This window comes from Pelodiscus sinensis, chromosome 3, assembly GCF_049634645.1.
Source record: "Pelodiscus sinensis isolate JC-2024 chromosome 3, ASM4963464v1, whole genome shotgun sequence".
NCBI classification, from domain to species: domain Eukaryota; kingdom Metazoa; phylum Chordata; order Testudines; family Trionychidae; genus Pelodiscus; species Pelodiscus sinensis.
This window is the reverse complement of record NC_134713.1, coordinates 94,378,362-94,394,588: the sequence shown is the minus strand read 5'-3', so window position 1 is coordinate 94,394,588 and position 16,227 is coordinate 94,378,362. Positions and strand designations below refer to the sequence as shown.

The 16,227-nt window shown below is 54.2% G+C and overlaps 1 long non-coding RNA gene across 1 annotated transcript; it reads left to right on the top strand.

Annotated features, from left to right (window-relative positions):
- The first annotated feature begins 2,744 nt into the window (after positions 1-2,744).
- LOC142827627 (uncharacterized) lies at positions 2,745-7,107 on the top strand. Its single transcript, XR_012902323.1, has 3 exons — positions 2,745-2,851; positions 3,915-4,012; positions 4,817-7,107. It is a non-coding gene; the product is annotated as an uncharacterized LOC142827627 (long non-coding RNA).
- Positions 7,108-16,227: the final 9,120 nt, after the last annotated feature.

The following is a 16,227-nucleotide window of genomic DNA, read 5'->3' as shown; positions in this document are numbered from 1 at the left end:
GCTGCAGTGCAGCTCCTCTTGGGACTAGAGCCCCCTGCATTCCTGGTTTTCTCTCCTGTACCCCTCTTCCCATCTCACTACCCTCTGGCTCTCAGAGCCCCCTGATGGCTCCCCAGGCGTCTCTGCCCCACCCTCAGCAACCCAATCCCTGCAAACCCTGGGCATTGTTAGCAGCTTTCCTCTGCCCCAGGTTAGGCCTCTCAGCCAGCGCCACAAGAAGCAGCCTGGGGCAGCCCTTGCCCTGCATACAAGCTGCCCCAGGAGCAGCGATCCATAGGGGGCAGGTTTCACTTCCCCACAAATTGGGATCCTGTCTAGGAGCAGGGCTTGGACCCCAGCAAGTGAGGGTGGGAAGTACTGAGGTGATCGATGGGTGGCAGAAGATCAGGCTGAACTGGAAGCAATGAGGTAAGGGAGGCTTTGTCTGAGATGGGAAGCATTGAGGAGGGGTGCAGAAGCTGAAGCAGGAAGTGCTGAGTTGGGGGGCTCGGGCTGAGGTGGGAAGTGCTGAGTTGGGGGGCTCAGGCTGAGGTGGCAAGGGCCGAAGTGAGAGGGGCTCAGTCTGAGGAGGAAAGCACTTAGGTGCATGGTCCAAGTTGAGGTGGGAAGTGTTGAGGTGTGGGGGGAGGGAGAGAAGCAGGGACTCATTCTAAAGAAGCGGGAAGTGTTGAGGTGGTCAGAATATGGCAGACGATCAGGCTGAGCTGAAAGCACTGAGGTGGGTGGTCTCTGTCCGAGATGGGCAGCACCGAGGTGGGATGCAGAGTCTGAAGAGGGAAGTGCAGAGGTGGGGGGGGGGGGGTAAGGCTTAGGTGGGAAGTGCTGAGGTGGGGGTGAAGAGGTGGTGACAGAAAGTGTTGAGGGATGGGGCTAAGACTGAGGTGGGGGGTGAAATGCAGGGACATGTACTAAAGAAGAGGGAAGTGCTGAGGTGATGAGTGGGGAGCAGATGACGAGGCTAAGCTGGAAACACTGAGGTGTAGGGGCTCTATCTGAGATGGGAAGCGCTGAGGTGGGGGTTTCAGGCTGAGGCAGGAAGTGCTGAGGTGGGGGGGCTCAGCCTGAGGTGGCAAGGGCTGAAGTGGGGGGGGGGGGCTCAGTCTGAGGCGGGAAGCACTTGGATTCATGGTCCAGATTGATGTGGGAAGCGCCGAGGTGGGGGGTGAGAATCAGGGGCTCATTCTGAAGAGATGGGAAATGCTGACATCATCTGTGAGTGGGAGACAATCAGGCTGAGATTGAAGCACTGAGGTGGGAGGGCAGGGGGGGGGGCTCTGTCTGAGGTGGGAAGTGCTGAGGTGGGAGGGGCTTAGGCTGAGGCGGAAAGGGCTGAGTTGAGGGGGGCTCAGTCTGAGGTGGGAAGCAATTAGGTGCAGGGCCCAGGCTGAGAGGGACGCACTGAGGTCTGGTGGCAGAGGCTGAGGTGAGAAGTGCTGAGGTGGGGATACAGAGGTTGTGGCAGGAAGTATTGAGGGATGGGGCTAAGATTGAGGTGGGAAGCACTGAGGTGGGGGTGAAATGCAGGGACTCATACTGAAGAAGAGGGAAGTGCTGACGTGGTCGGTGGGCAGCAGACAATGAGGCTGAGCTGGAAGCACTGAGGTGGGGTGCATAGTCTGAGATGGGAAGTGCTGAAATCGGGGTTCATGCTTAAGTGGGAAGTGCTAAGGTGGAAGTGTTTCAGGCTGAGGTGGGAGGCTCACGCTGATGTGGGGGGCTCAGGCTGAGGTGAGAAATGCTGAGGTGGGAGTGGCTCAGGCTGAGGCGGAAAGGGCTGAGGTGAGGGGGGCTCAGCCTGAGGCGGGAAGCACTTAGGTACAGAGTCCAGGTTGAGATGGGAAGTGCTGAGGTGGGGGGTGAGAAGCAGGGACTCGTTCTAATGAGGCGGGAAGTGCTGAGGTGGTCGGTGGGTGGCAGACAATAAGGCTGAGCAAGAAGCACTGAGGTGAGGGGGGCTCTGTCTGAGGTGGGAAGCACTGAGGAGGGGTACAGAAGCTGAAGCAGGAAGTGTTGAGTTGGGGGGTTCAGTCTGAGGTGGGAAGAGCTGAGGTGGGGGGCGCAGGCTGTGGTGGCAGGGGCTGAAGTGAGGGGGGGTTCAGTCTGAGGTGGGAAGAGCTGAGGTGGGGGGCGCAGGCTGAGGCCGAGAAGGCTGAGGTGAGGGAGGTTGAGTCTGAGGCAGGAAGCACTTAGGTTCAGGGTCCAGATTGAGGTGGGAAGCACTGAGGTGTGTGTGTGGGGGAGGGGGGGGGGTGAGAAGCAGGGACTCATTCTGAAGAGGTGGGAGATGCTAAGGTGGTCTGTGGGAGGCAGACAATCAGGCTGAGCTGGAAGCACTGAGGTGTGGGGGCTCTATCTGAGATGGGAAGCACTGAGGTGGGGGTTTCAGGCTTAGGTGGGAAGGGCTGAGGTGGGGAGGCTCAGTCTAAGGTGGGAAGAGCTGAGGTGGGGGCTCAGGCTGTGGTGGCAGGGGCTGAAGTGAGGGGGGCTCAGTCTAAGACGGGAAGAGCTGAGGTGGGGGGCTCAGGCTGTGGTGGCAGGGGCTGAAGTGAGGAGGGGCTCAGTCTGAGGCAGGAAGCACTTAGATGCATGGTCCAAATTGGTGTGGGAAACGCTGAGGTGGGGGGTGAGAATCAGGGGCTCATTCTGAAGAGATAGAAAATGCTGACATGGTCTGTGATGGATGCACTGAGGTGGGGGGAGGGCCCTATCTGAGGTGGGAAGTGCTGAGGTGGGGGGCTCAGGCTGAGGTGGAAAGAGCTGAGTTGAGGGGGGCTCAGGCTGAGGTGGGAAGCAATTAGGTGCAGGGTCCAGGCTGAGAGGGACGCACTGAGGTCTGGTGGCAGAGGCTGAGGTGGGAAGTGCTGGGGGGGGGGGGGGTGCAGAGGTTGTGGCAGGAAGTGTTGTGAGCTATGGGGCTAAGATTGAGGTGAGACTCCCGAAGGTTGGGGTGAGAAGGAGGGACTCAAACTGAAGAGGTGGGAAATCCTTAGTTGGTCGGTGTGTGGCAGAGGATCAGGCTGAGCAGGATACACTGGGGGCGGGGGGGCTCTGTCTGAGATGGGAAGTGCTGAGGTGGGACAGGCTCAGTTTGAGTTGGGGGCGCTGGGGTGGGGGTGCAGAGGCGGGAAGTGCGAGGTGAGGCGGTGAGAGCTGAGAAGCAGGGACGTGGTGGGAAGCGCTGAGGTGGTCGGTGGGTGGCAGAGGTTCAGGCTGGGCTGGAGGCGCTGAGGTGGGGGACAAGCTGAGGCAAGATGTGCTGAGCTGCGGTGCATAGTCTGAGGTGGGAAGCGCTGGGGTGAGGGCTGGGGCTGAGGTGAGGGGAGCACTGAAGTGCGGCGCTCAGGTCGAGGCGGGAAGCGCTGCAATCGGGGGGCTCGGCTCGAAGCAGGCATCGCTGGGATGTGGGGCCCGCGCTGAGGCGGGCAACACTGGGTGCGGGGCTGAGGCGGGAAGGGTGGAGGTGAGAGACTGAGAAGGCGGGAAGCGCTGAGCTGGGCGGGCTCATGCTGAGGTAGAAGCTGAGGTGGGGGATGAACAGGGCGGATTCAGCCGGAGGCGGAGGGAAGCGCAGTGGCAGGAGGCGAGCAGCAGGGGCGCAGGCTGAGCTGGCGGGAAGCGCTGAGGCAAGGCGTGAGCGGCAGGAGTTCAAGCTAAGGTGGAAGCATTGAGGTGGGATGAAGAGCGAGGGCTCAGGCAGCAAGTGCTTGGCAGGGATTCAGGCTGAGGTGGTGGGAAGCATTGAGGTGGATGGTGAGTGGCAGAGGGCTTAGACAGTCTTCAGATTTGGGGAAAACAAGAACAAATTCCTCATTTATGCCCAGTTTATGTTGGGGATATAGAGTGTGCTAAGCCCTCCCATAACTTATTTTACCTTCTCTCTGTCTGTTTGTCTGTCTCTTTCCAACTCCTTCAAGGAAGAGAAGAAAAAGAAAGCCTCCAAGTAACTGAGCAAAGAGGAGGGGAAAAAGGAAACCACTAATGGTAGAGGAGAGGGAAAGAAACTCTGGACACAGTGAGCATCACCCATAATTAAGACTTGGGTCATATGGTGGAGTTGAAGCTATTAAAAACTTAAGCAGTGTGATTTCCCTGGAGAAAAGGTTCAGATCTATAATATCCTGGACTTTTGGTATTATTCTCTGTTAGCTAGCTAGTAAGAGTAACTAACCTGTGATGACAGAACAAAGCTTATGGGGATATTCAAGGTTTAGACCCCTGAGCTGCTTGACCTCCCAGTAATTCAGAGTAAGGTCTTTGACTTATTTCCCTCTTTTCATTATCCCTTGTTTGTAGTCTAGTCAGCGTGACAAATCTATAAGGAGTGTGCATGTCACAATAATCTCTTTCTTCTGTAGGAAAGGTGGAGGCATTTGGTACCTTGAGCTATGTGGCCTGCCTGTAATTCAGTAGAAAGACTCTGCCTTTGAGCTCTTGGCATTAGGACCTTCTAGCTGGTTAAACAGAACAGAGCACAGTATATTTTAGGTGCAGGTTGAACTCTTCCAATTTAGAAGGGATTAGAGCTATTTTAGTGTCATTGGTTCTGAGACCTGCCTCCATTACACCTTAAGCCAGTGAATTGATTGACTACCCTATAACTCAGGGTCTAGATTTTATCCCTCCTTGATCTTTGGGAGGGATTAACAGCATTTTAGTAAATAGGGAAGGGAAAGCCCTGCAACCAGGGATCAAGTCCTTACCCTTTAATTGCTTCCAATTATGCTATTGTGGCACCCTGTAAGTAGGGTCCCTCTGGCATTATTTGAATTAAATTGATGACAAGTCAGTCTCTCTTTGTCTCCCTCTCTGTTTCCAGTGCTACAAAGGAAGACAAGAAAAAAGGAAGATGCCAAGAAATATCAATCAGATAGGAGGAAAGTAATCAAGGAAGCCTCTGAAGCTGGAGGAGAAGGAAAGGGACCCTGGACAGAGTGAGCCCCCCCAAAATTAAGAGCCTCTGGTCAATTAAGGTTATTGAGCCTTTTCATACATTGAGCAGTGTGGCCTTCCCTGTAAGTAGGGTTCAGGTCTGTGCTCTGTTGGCAGTGTGCTCATTTAGCTGGCTCATTACTGTCCTGTAATGCGGTGTTAGGGTCAGCCCTTTTAGCAGTGATTAGGTCTAATGTATAACTATTTGTAATGAGACCAGACTGTAAATTGTGTTCAGGTCTCTGCTCTTCTGGCATTGTGGATTTTGGCAGTCTAGAGTGTGTGAGCCGCCCCAGAAAGTAAGACATAAGATATATATTTCCTATTATTGGGGTTTCGGAGACATTTATATAGTGTCGCCCATTTATCCGTCCAATAATTGAGGTCCATGTTTCTTCCTCATTACTTCCTAATAAGGTGTATTCCCTTATTCAGCTAATTGGAGTTCCTTCCATTTATGTAGGGTTGAGGTTATTACCCCTATTTCTCATGGGAAATATCATAGTGTCACTTCCGCTCTATCAACCTCCATGCAAGCAGGGTATAGGTCTTCCATTTTATCTTATTTCATTTCTAAGTCTAAGTGTACCCTTCCCAATAAATAGAGTGCAGCTTTTACCTTTCTTTACCTTTTGGAGTGGAGGAGAATCGATCCCATTTAGAAAATGGGTCAGGTAGTCTGTCACTATGAGCTCTTTTCTACTCTGGGCAGTGGGTTTTTTTGTTTTTGTATGTGTGTGTCGATGAATGAGTATGATAGCTATGGACATGAAAGATAATTTTTAATTTTAGTTTTTAAATCGCTGCAGCATATTTATTTTTGTACACTGCCCAGAACCAGAGAACAACTTACAAGTGCACAGATGGGTTTCTCCTTCCACTAGTCATAGAAAGGGTTAAGGGATGGTTGAGCTTTCATACCTATTTTTTAGGGAAGGGTTTGAAGATTTTAATACCTTTGGCAGAGAGACCTCCCTGTAATTCTGAAGATGGTCTCTGTTGTTTAGGCTCTTGACACTGTGCCTTTGTAGACACCTAAAGTGAATGGACCGCCCTTTAATTCAGGTGCAGGTCAGATACCTCTCAGATGGAAAGGATTAGTTCTTGATTACTACCAATGGTATTTTTACATTCCTGTAATTTCTGTTCAGGTCTGTGACCTAATGTCCATTTGACTTTGTGGCTTGTTGGTATTATAGTGGCATTATACAACCCATAAGTGGGTTGTAGGTCATATGTTTCCAGTTCTTGAGGGCTTAGAGCCAGTTTTCTTTCATGGAATAGATGGCCACCCTATAACCAGAGTTCAGGTTGCCCCCTTTTGGTTTTTACTGTGAGACAACCCTGTATGAAGGGTTCTGATCTCTGAACATAGCGCTCTCTTATGCGGCTAGACAGAGTGACCACTGTGTTCTTAGGGAGGGAGTTTCCTCCTCTTGCTTATGCGGCAGCCTGTGTTGGAGCAGTCTGACCACCCTGTAATGAGGGTTCAGGTCAGCCCTTTGGCCTACGGCAGCTGGATAGTGAGAGTGACTGCCCTGTAATGCGGGTGCAAGTCACCAGGATGCCGCTGATAGGGGAAATTGAGCGCTTTAGGCCCCTGAGCACCGGGACCTTCCTGTAATGAATGCTGGGGTCTCTGTTTCAGCCTAGTCAGCGTGGCAATCCTGTTAATCAGGGGACATGTCACGTACTTCCCGCTTTTATGCAACGCATTGTGGCCCTTGCTCTCTCTTGTCCGGCATGACCTCCCTGTAATTGAGGGAAAGGTCCTTGCCCGCCTCTCCTTGGCCATTAATATGCCTGGAGCTGGCGAATTGGACTGGCCACGCTGGAAAACAGCGTGGACCTATAGGTTGGATCCCTCCTTGCTCCAGCTGAGGGATTAGCGGCATGCTAGTAATTGGGGCTGGATGACCTTCCTGTAATTCGGGATCGAGTCTCTGCCCTTGTGCCACTGCACACTACAGTACCATGGCTGCTGGTCAGAATGAGCACCCTGTAAGGAGGGTCCAAGTCTCATGAGTCACTATTTGTCGTGCCAGCCCCGCGCCCCCGAGAAACTCTGTCCAGGGTCCCTGCCCATCACCCTCCCTTGCCAGCTGGCCTGGAATTGCACCGCCTCGCCTCTCTGTGGCTCATGGCCTGGCCGCTGGAGATGAGACATTCTGCAGCCGTTGCTGGTAAGTTCCAAAAGAGATGCTCCTCTGGCATTGTTTGAAGCAAATTGATGACAAGTAGTGCCATCATGTCTCATGCCTCTCCCTCTGTGTGTGTGTCTCTCTGGTTCCAGGGTTGCCAAGGAAGAGAAGAAAGAAGGAAGGACGGCGCGAAGAAAAATCCGTCGGACAGGAGGAAAGGAAAGAGAGGAAGCCCCTGAAGCTGGAGGGGAAGGAATGGGACCCTGGACAGAGTGAGCCCCCCCAAAAAATTAAGAGCCTCTGATCACTTAAGGCCTTTTCATACTTTGAGCAGTGTGGCCTTCCCTGTAAGTAGGGTTCAGGTCTGTGCTCTGTTGGCAGTGTGCTCTTTTAGCTGGCTAGCGGGAGTGACTGCCCTGTAAGTAGGGTGCAAGTCACGGTCCTGTGGCTTATGGGGGATCTTGAGCTCTGTGGAAGCTGGTGCAGCGTGACCTCCCTGCAATTCAGGAGAAGGTGGCTGTCTTTTAGGCTCTTGACACGAGTCTTCTGTAGCAGCCTACTGGGAAGGGACCGCCCTGTAATTCAGGTGCAGGTCGAATCCCACTCATTTGGAAGGGATTAGCAGGAGCTTCGTGCCATTGGTACTGAGACCTGCCTGTAATTTGCGTTCAGGGCTCTGCCCTCTTGTCCTTTTGGCATTGTGGCCTGTTGCTAATGTAGCTGCCGTGACCACCCTGTACCGGGGGGGAAGGTCGCATGTCTCCTGCTCACGAGGGCTTAGAACTAGCTTTGTACCATGGCCTGGGTGACCACCCTGTATGGAGGGTTCTGGTCTCTGAACATAGCGCTCTCTTATGCGGCTAGACAGAGTGACCACTGTGTTCTTAGGGAGGGAGTTTCCTCCTCTTGCTTATGCGGCAGCCTGTGTTGGAGCAGTCTGACCACCCTGTAATGAGGGTTCAGGTCGGCCCTTTGGCCTACGGCAGCTGGATAGTGAGAGTGACTGCCCTGTAATGCGGGTGCAAGTCACCAGGATGCCGCTGATAGGGGAAATTGAGCGCTTTAGGCCCCTGAGCACCGGGACCTTCCTGTAATGAATGCTGGGGTCTCTGTTTCAGCCTAGTCAGCGTGGCAATCCTGTTAATCAGGGGACATGTCACGTACTTCCCGCTTTTATGCAACACATTGTGGCCCTTGCTCTCTCTTGTCCGGCATGACCTCCCTGTAATTGAGGGAAAGGTCCTTGCCCGCCTCTCCTTGGCCATTAATATGCCTTGAGCTGGCGAATTGGACTGGCCACGCTGGAAAACAGCGTGGACCTATAGGTTGGATCCCTCCTTGCTCCAGCTGAGGGATTAGCGGCATGCTAGTAATTGGGGCTGGATGACCTTCCTGTAATTCGGGATCGAGTCTCTGCCCTTGTGCCACTGCACACTACAGTACCATGGCTGCTGGTCAGAATGAGCACCCTGTAAGGAGGGTCCAAGTCTCATGAGTCACTATTTGTCGTGCCAGCCCCGCGCCCCCGAAAAACTCTGTCCAGGGTCCCTGCCCATCACCCTCCCTTGCCAGCTGGCCTGGAATTGCACCGCCTCGCCTCTCTGTGGCTCATGGCCTGGCCGCTGGAGATGAGACATTCTGCAGCCGTTGCTGGTAAGTTCCAAAAGAGATGCTCCTCTGGCATTGTTTGAAGCAAATTGATGACAAGTAGTGCCATCATGTCTCATGCCTCTCCCTCTGTGTGTGTGTCTCTCTGGTTCCAGGGTTGCCAAGGAAGAGAAGAAAGAAGGAAGGACGGCGCGAGGAAAAATCCGTCGGACAGGAGGAAAGGAAAGGGAGGAAGCCCCTGAAGCTGGAGGGGAAGGAATGGGACCCTGGACAGAGTGAGCCCCCCCCAAAAATTAAGAGCCTCTGGTCACTTAAGGCCTTTTCATACTTTGAGCAGTGTGGCCTTCCCTGTAAGTAGGGTTCAGGTCTGTGCTCTGTTGGCAGTGTGCTCATTTAGCTGGCTAGCGGGAGTGACTGCCCTGTAAGTAGGGTGCAAGTCACGGTCCTGTGGCTTCTGGGGGATCTTGAGCTCTGTGGAAGCCGGTGCAGCGTGACCTCCCTGCAATTCAGGAGAAGGTGGCTGTCTTTTAGGCTCTTGGCACGAGTCTTCTGTAGCAGCCTACTGGGAAGGGACCGCCCTGTAATTCAGGTGCAGGTCGAATCCCACTCATTTGGAAGGGATTAGCAGGAGCTTCGTGCCATTGGTACTGAGACCTGCCTGTAATTTGGGTTCAGGGCTCTGCCCTCTTGTCCTTTTGGCATTGTGGCCTGTTGCTAATGTAGCTGCCGTGACCACCCTGTACCGGGGGGGAAGGTCGCATGTCTCCTGCTCACGAGGGCTTAGAACTAGCTTTGTACCATGGCCTGGGTGACCACCCTGTATGGAGGGTTCTGGTCTCTGAACATAGCGCTCTCTTATGCGGCTAGACAGAGTGACCACTGTGTTCTTAGGGAGGGAGTTTCCTCCTCTTGCTTATGCGGCAGCCTGTGTTGGAGCAGTCTGACCACCCTGTAATGAGGGTTCAGGTCGGCCCTTTGGCCTACGGCAGCTGGATAGTGAGAGTGACTGCCCTGTAATGCGGGTGCAAGTCACCGGGATGCCGCTGATAGGGGAAATTGAGCGCTTTAGGCCCCTGAGCACCGGGACCTTCCTGTAATGAATGCTGGGGTCTCTGTTTCAGCCTAGTCAGCGTGGCAATCCTGTTAATCAGGGGACATGTCACGTACTTCCCGCTTTTATGCAACACATTGTGGCCCTTGCTCTCTCTTGTCCGGCATGACCTCCCTGTAATTGAGGGAAAGGTCCTTGCCCGCCTCTCCTTGGCCATTAATATGCCTTGAGCTGGCGAATTGGACTGGCCACGCTGGAAAACAGCGTGGACCTATAGGTTGGATCCCTCCTTGCTCCAGCTGAGGGATTAGCGGCATGCTAGTAATTGGGGCTGGATGACCTTCCTGTAATTCGGGATCGAGTCTCTGCCCTTGTGCCACTGCACACTACAGTACCATGGCTGCTGGTCAGAATGAGCACCCTGTAAGGAGGGTCCAAGTCTCATGAGTCACTATTTGTCGTGCCAGCCCCGCGCCCCCGAAAAACTCTGTCCAGGGTCCCTGCCCATCACCCTCCCTTGCCAGCTGGCCTGGAATTGCACCGCCTCGCCTCTCTGTGGCTCATGGCCTGGCCGCTGGAGATGAGACATTCTGCAGCCGTTGCTGGTAAGTTCCAAAAGAGATGCTCCTCTGGCATTGTTTGAAGCAAATTGATGACAAGTAGTGCCATCATGTCTCATGCCTCTCCCTCTGTGTGTGTGTCTCTCTGGTTCCAGGGTTGCCAAGGAAGAGAAGAAAGAAGGAAGGACGGCGCGAGGAAAAATCCGTCGGACAGGAGGAAAGGAAAGGGAGGAAGCCCCTGAAGCTGGAGGGGAAGGAATGGGACCCTGGACAGAGTGAGCCCCCCAAAAAAATTAAGAGCCTCTGGTCACTTAAGGCCTTTTCATACTTTGAGCAGTGTGGCCTTCCCTGTAAGTAGGGTTCAGGTCTGTGCTCTGTTGGCAGTGTGCTCATTTAGCTGGCTAGCGGGAGTGACTGCCCTGTAAGTAGGGTGCAAGTCACGGTCCTGTGGCTTCTGGGGGATCTTGAGCTCTGTGGAAGCCGGTGCAGCGTGACCTCCCTGCAATTCAGGAGAAGGTGGCTGTCTTTTAGGCTCTTGGCACGAGTCTTCTGTAGCAGCCTACTGGGAAGGGACCGCCCTGTAATTCAGGTGCAGGTCGAATCCCACTCATTTGGAAGGGATTAGCAGGAGCTTCGTGCCATTGGTACTGAGACCTGCCTGTAATTTGGGTTCAGGGCTCTGCCCTCTTGTCCTTTTGGCATTGTGGCCTGTTGCTAATGTAGCTGCCGTGACCACCCTGTACCGGGGGGGAAGGTCGCATGTCTCCTGCTCACGAGGGCTTAGAACTAGCTTTGTACCATGGCCTGGGTGACCACTCTGTATGGAGGGTTCTGGTCTCTGAACATAGAGCTCTCTTATGCGGCTAGACAGAGTGACCACTGTGTTCTTAGGGAGGGAGTTTCCTCCTCTTGCTTATGCGGCAGCCTGTGTTGGAGCAGTCTGACCACCCTGTAATGAGGGTTCAGGTCGGCCCTTTGGCCTACGGCAGCTGGATAGTGAGAGTGACTGCCCTGTAATGCGGGTGCAAGTCACCGGGATGCCGCTGATAGGGGAAATTGAGCGCTTTAGGCCCCTGAGCACCGGGACCTTCCTGTAATGAATGCTGGGGTCTCTGTTTCAGCCTAGTCAGCGTGGCAATCCTGTTAATCAGGGGACATGTCACGTACTTCCCGCTTTTATGCAACACATTGTGGCCCTTGCTCTCTCTTGTCCGGCATGACCTCCCTGTAATTGAGGGAAAGGTCCTTGCCCGCCTCTCCTTGGCCATTAATATGCCTTGAGCTGGCGAATTGGACTGGCCACGCTGGAAAACAGCGTGGACCTATAGGTTGGATCCCTCCTTGCTCCAGCTGAGGGATTAGCGGCATGCTAGTAATTGGGGCTGGATGACCTTCCTGTAATTCGGGATCGAGTCTCTGCCCTTGTGCCACTGCACACTACAGTACCATGGCTGATGGTCAGAATGAGCACCCTGTAAGGAGGGTCCAAGTCTCATGAGTCACTATTTGTCGTGCCAGCCCCACGCCCCCGAAAAACTCTGTCCAGGGTCCCTGCCCATCACCCTCCCTTGCCAGCTGGCCTGGAATTGCACCGCCTCGCCTCGCCTCTCTGTGGCTCATGGCCTGGCCGCTGGAGATGAGACATTCTGCAGCCGTTGCTGGTAAGTTCCAAAAGAGATGCTCCTCTGGCATTGTTTGAAGCAAATTGATGACAAGTAGTGCCATCATGTCTCATGCCTCTCCCTCTGTGTGTGTGTCTCTCTGGTTCCAGGGTTGCCAAGGAAGAGAAGAAAGAAGGAAGGACGGCGCGAGGAAAAATCCGTCGGACAGGAGGAAAGGAAAGGGAGGAAGCCCCTGAAGCTGGAGGGGAAGGAATGGGACCCTGGACAGAGTGAGCCCCCCCAAAAAATTAAGAGCCTCTGGTCACTTAAGGCCTTTTCATACTTTGAGCAGTGTGGCCTTCCCTGTAAGTAGGGTTCAGGTCTGTGCTCTGTTGGCAGTGTGCTCTTTTAGCTGGCTAGCGGGAGTGACTGCCCTGTAAGTAGGGTGCAAGTCACGGTCCTGTGGCTTCTGGGGGATCTTGAGCTCTGTGGAAGCCGGTGCAGCGTGACCTCCCTGCAATTCAGGAGAAGGTGGCTGTCTTTTAGGCTCTTGGCACGAGTCTTCTGTAGCAGCCTACTGGGAAGGGACCGCCCTGTAATTCAGGTGCAGGTCGAATCCCACTCATTTGGAAGGGATTAGCAGGAGCTTCGTGCCATTGGTACTGAGACCTGCCTGTAATTTGGGTTCAGGGCTCTGCCCTCTTGTCCTTTTGGCATTGTGGCCTGTTGCTAATGTAGCTGCCGTGACCACCCTGTACCGGGGGGGAAGGTCGCATGTCTCCTGCTCACGAGGGCTTAGAACTAGCTTTGTACCATGGCCTGGGTGACCACCCTGTATGGAGGGTTCTGGTCTCTGAACATAGCGCTCTCTTATGCGGCTAGACAGAGTGACCACTGTGTTCTTAGGGAGGGAGTTTCCTCCTCTTGCTTATGCGGCAGCCTGTGTTGGAGCAGTCTGACCACCCTGTAATGAGGGTTCAGGTCGGCCCTTTGGCCTACGGCAGCTGGATAGTGAGAGTGACTGCCCTGTAATGCGGGTGCAAGTCACCGGGATGCCGCTGATAGGGGAAATTGAGCGCTTTAGGCCCCTGAGCACCGGGACCTTCCTGTAATGAATGCTGGGGTCTCTGTTTCAGCCTAGTCAGCGTGGCAATCCTGTTAATCAGGGGACATGTCACGTACTTCCCGCTTTTATGCAACACATTGTGGCCCTTGCTCTCTCTTGTCCGGCATGACCTCCCTGTAATTGAGGGAAAGGTCCTTGCCCGCCTCTCCTTGGCCATTAATATGCCTTGAGCTGGCGAATTGGACTGGCCACGCTGGAAAACAGCGTGGACCTATAGGTTGGATCCCTCCTTGCTCCAGCTGAGGGATTAGCGGCATGCTAGTAATTGGGGCTGGATGACCTTCCTGTAATTCGGGATCGAGTCTCTGCCCTTGTGCCACTGCACACTACAGTACCATGGCTGCTGGTCAGAATGAGCACCCTGTAAGGAGGGTCCAAGTCTCATGAGTCACTATTTGTCGTGCCAGCCCCGCGCCCCCGAAAAACTCTGTCCAGGGTCCCTGCCCATCACCCTCCCTTGCCAGCTGGCCTGGAATTGCACCGCCTCGCCTCTCTGTGGCTCATGGCCTGGCCGCTGGAGATGAGACATTCTGCAGCCGTTGCTGGTAAGTTCCAAAAGAGATGCTCCTCTGGCATTGTTTGAAGCAAATTGATGACAAGTAGTGCCATCATGTCTCATGCCTCTCCCTCTGTGTGTGTGTCTCTCTGGTTCCAGGGTTGCCAAGGAAGAGAAGAAAGAAGGAAGGACGGCGCGAGGAAAAATCCGTCGGACAGGAGGAAAGGAAAGGGAGGAAGCCCCTGAAGCTGGAGGGGAAGGAATGGGACCCTGGACAGAGTGAGCCCCCCAAAAAAATTAAGAGCCTCTGGTCACTTAAGGCCTTTTCATACTTTGAGCAGTGTGGCCTTCCCTGTAAGTAGGGTTCAGGTCTGTGCTCTGTTGGCAGTGTGCTCATTTAGCTGGCTAGCGGGAGTGACTGCCCTGTAAGTAGGGTGCAAGTCACGGTCCTGTGGCTTCTGGGGGATCTTGAGCTCTGTGGAAGCCGGTGCAGCGTGACCTCCCTGCAATTCAGGAGAAGGTGGCTGTCTTTTAGGCTCTTGGCACGAGTCTTCTGTAGCAGCCTACTGGGAAGGGACCGCCCTGTAATTCAGGTGCAGGTCGAATCCCACTCATTTGGAAGGGATTAGCAGGAGCTTCGTGCCATTGGTACTGAGACCTGCCTGTAATTTGGGTTCAGGGCTCTGCCCTCTTGTCCTTTTGGCATTGTGGCCTGTTGCTAATGTAGCTGCCGTGACCACCCTGTACCGGGGGGGAAGGTCGCATGTCTCCTGCTCACGAGGGCTTAGAACTAGCTTTGTACCATGGCCTGGGTGACCACTCTGTATGGAGGGTTCTGGTCTCTGAACATAGAGCTCTCTTATGCGGCTAGACAGAGTGACCACTGTGTTCTTAGGGAGGGAGTTTCCTCCTCTTGCTTATGCGGCAGCCTGTGTTGGAGCAGTCTGACCACCCTGTAATGAGGGTTCAGGTCGGCCCTTTGGCCTACGGCAGCTGGATAGTGAGAGTGACTGCCCTGTAATGCGGGTGCAAGTCACCGGGATGCCGCTGATAGGGGAAATTGAGCGCTTTAGGCCCCTGAGCACCGGGACCTTCCTGTAATGAATGCTGGGGTCTCTGTTTCAGCCTAGTCAGCGTGGCAATCCTGTTAATCAGGGGACATGTCACGTACTTCCCGCTTTTATGCAACACATTGTGGCCCTTGCTCTCTCTTGTCCGGCATGACCTCCCTGTAATTGAGGGAAAGGTCCTTGCCCGCCTCTCCTTGGCCATTAATATGCCTTGAGCTGGCGAATTGGACTGGCCACGCTGGAAAACAGCGTGGACCTATAGGTTGGATCCCTCCTTGCTCCAGCTGAGGGATTAGCGGCATGCTAGTAATTGGGGCTGGATGACCTTCCTGTAATTCGGGATCGAGTCTCTGCCCTTGTGCCACTGCACACTACAGTACCATGGCTGATGGTCAGAATGAGCACCCTGTAAGGAGGGTCCAAGTCTCATGAGTCACTATTTGTCGTGCCAGCCCCGCGCCCCCGAAAAACTCTGTCCAGGGTCCCTGCCCATCACCCTCCCTTGCCAGCTGGCCTGGAATTGCACCGCCTCGCCTCGCCTCTCTGTGGCTCATGGCCTGGCCGCTGGAGATGAGACATTCTGCAGCCGTTGCTGGTAAGTTCCAAAAGAGATGCTCCTCTGGCATTGTTTGAAGCAAATTGATGACAAGTAGTGCCATCATGTCTCATGCCTCTCCCTCTGTGTGTGTGTCTCTCTGGTTCCAGGGTTGCCAAGGAAGAGAAGAAAGAAGGAAGGACGGCGCGAGGAAAAATCCGTCGGACAGGAGGAAAGGAAAGGGAGGAAGCCCCTGAAGCTGGAGGGGAAGGAATGGGACCCTGGACAGAGTGAGCCCCCCCAAAAAATTAAGAGCCTCTGGTCACTTAAGGCCTTTTCATACTTTGAGCAGTGTGGCCTTCCCTGTAAGTAGGGTTCAGGTCTGTGCTCTGTTGGCAGTGTGCTCTTTTAGCTGGCTAGCGGGAGTGACTGCCCTGTAAGTAGGGTGCAAGTCACGGTCCTGTGGCTTCTGGGGGATCTTGAGCTCTGTGGAAGCCGGTGCAGCGTGACCTCCCTGCAATTCAGGAGAAGGTGGCTGTCTTTTAGGCTCTTGGCACGAGTCTTCTGTAGCAGCCTACTGGGAAGGGACCGCCCTGTAATTCAGGTGCAGGTCGAATCCCACTCATTTGGAAGGGATTAGCAGGAGCTTCGTGCCATTGGTACTGAGACCTGCCTGTAATTTGGGTTCAGGGCTCTGCCCTCTTGTCCTTTTGGCATTGTGGCCTGTTGCTAATGTAGCTGCCGTGACCACCCTGTACCGGGGGGGAAGGTCGCATGTCTCCTGCTCACGAGGGCTTAGAACTAGCTTTGTACCATGGCCTGGGTGACCACCCTGTATGGAGGGTTCTGGTCTCTGAACATAGCGCTCTCTTATGCGGCTAGACAGAGTGACCACTGTGTTCTTAGGGAGGGAGTTTCCTCCTCTTGCTTATGCGGCAGCCTGTGTTGGAGCAGTCTGACCACCCTGTAATGAGGGTTCAGGTCGGCCCTTTGGCCTACGGCAGCTGGATAGTGAGAGTGACTGCCCTGTAATGCGGGTGCAAGTCACCGGGATGCCGCTGATAGGGGAAATTGAGCGCTTTAGGCCCCTGAGCACCGGGACCTTCCTGT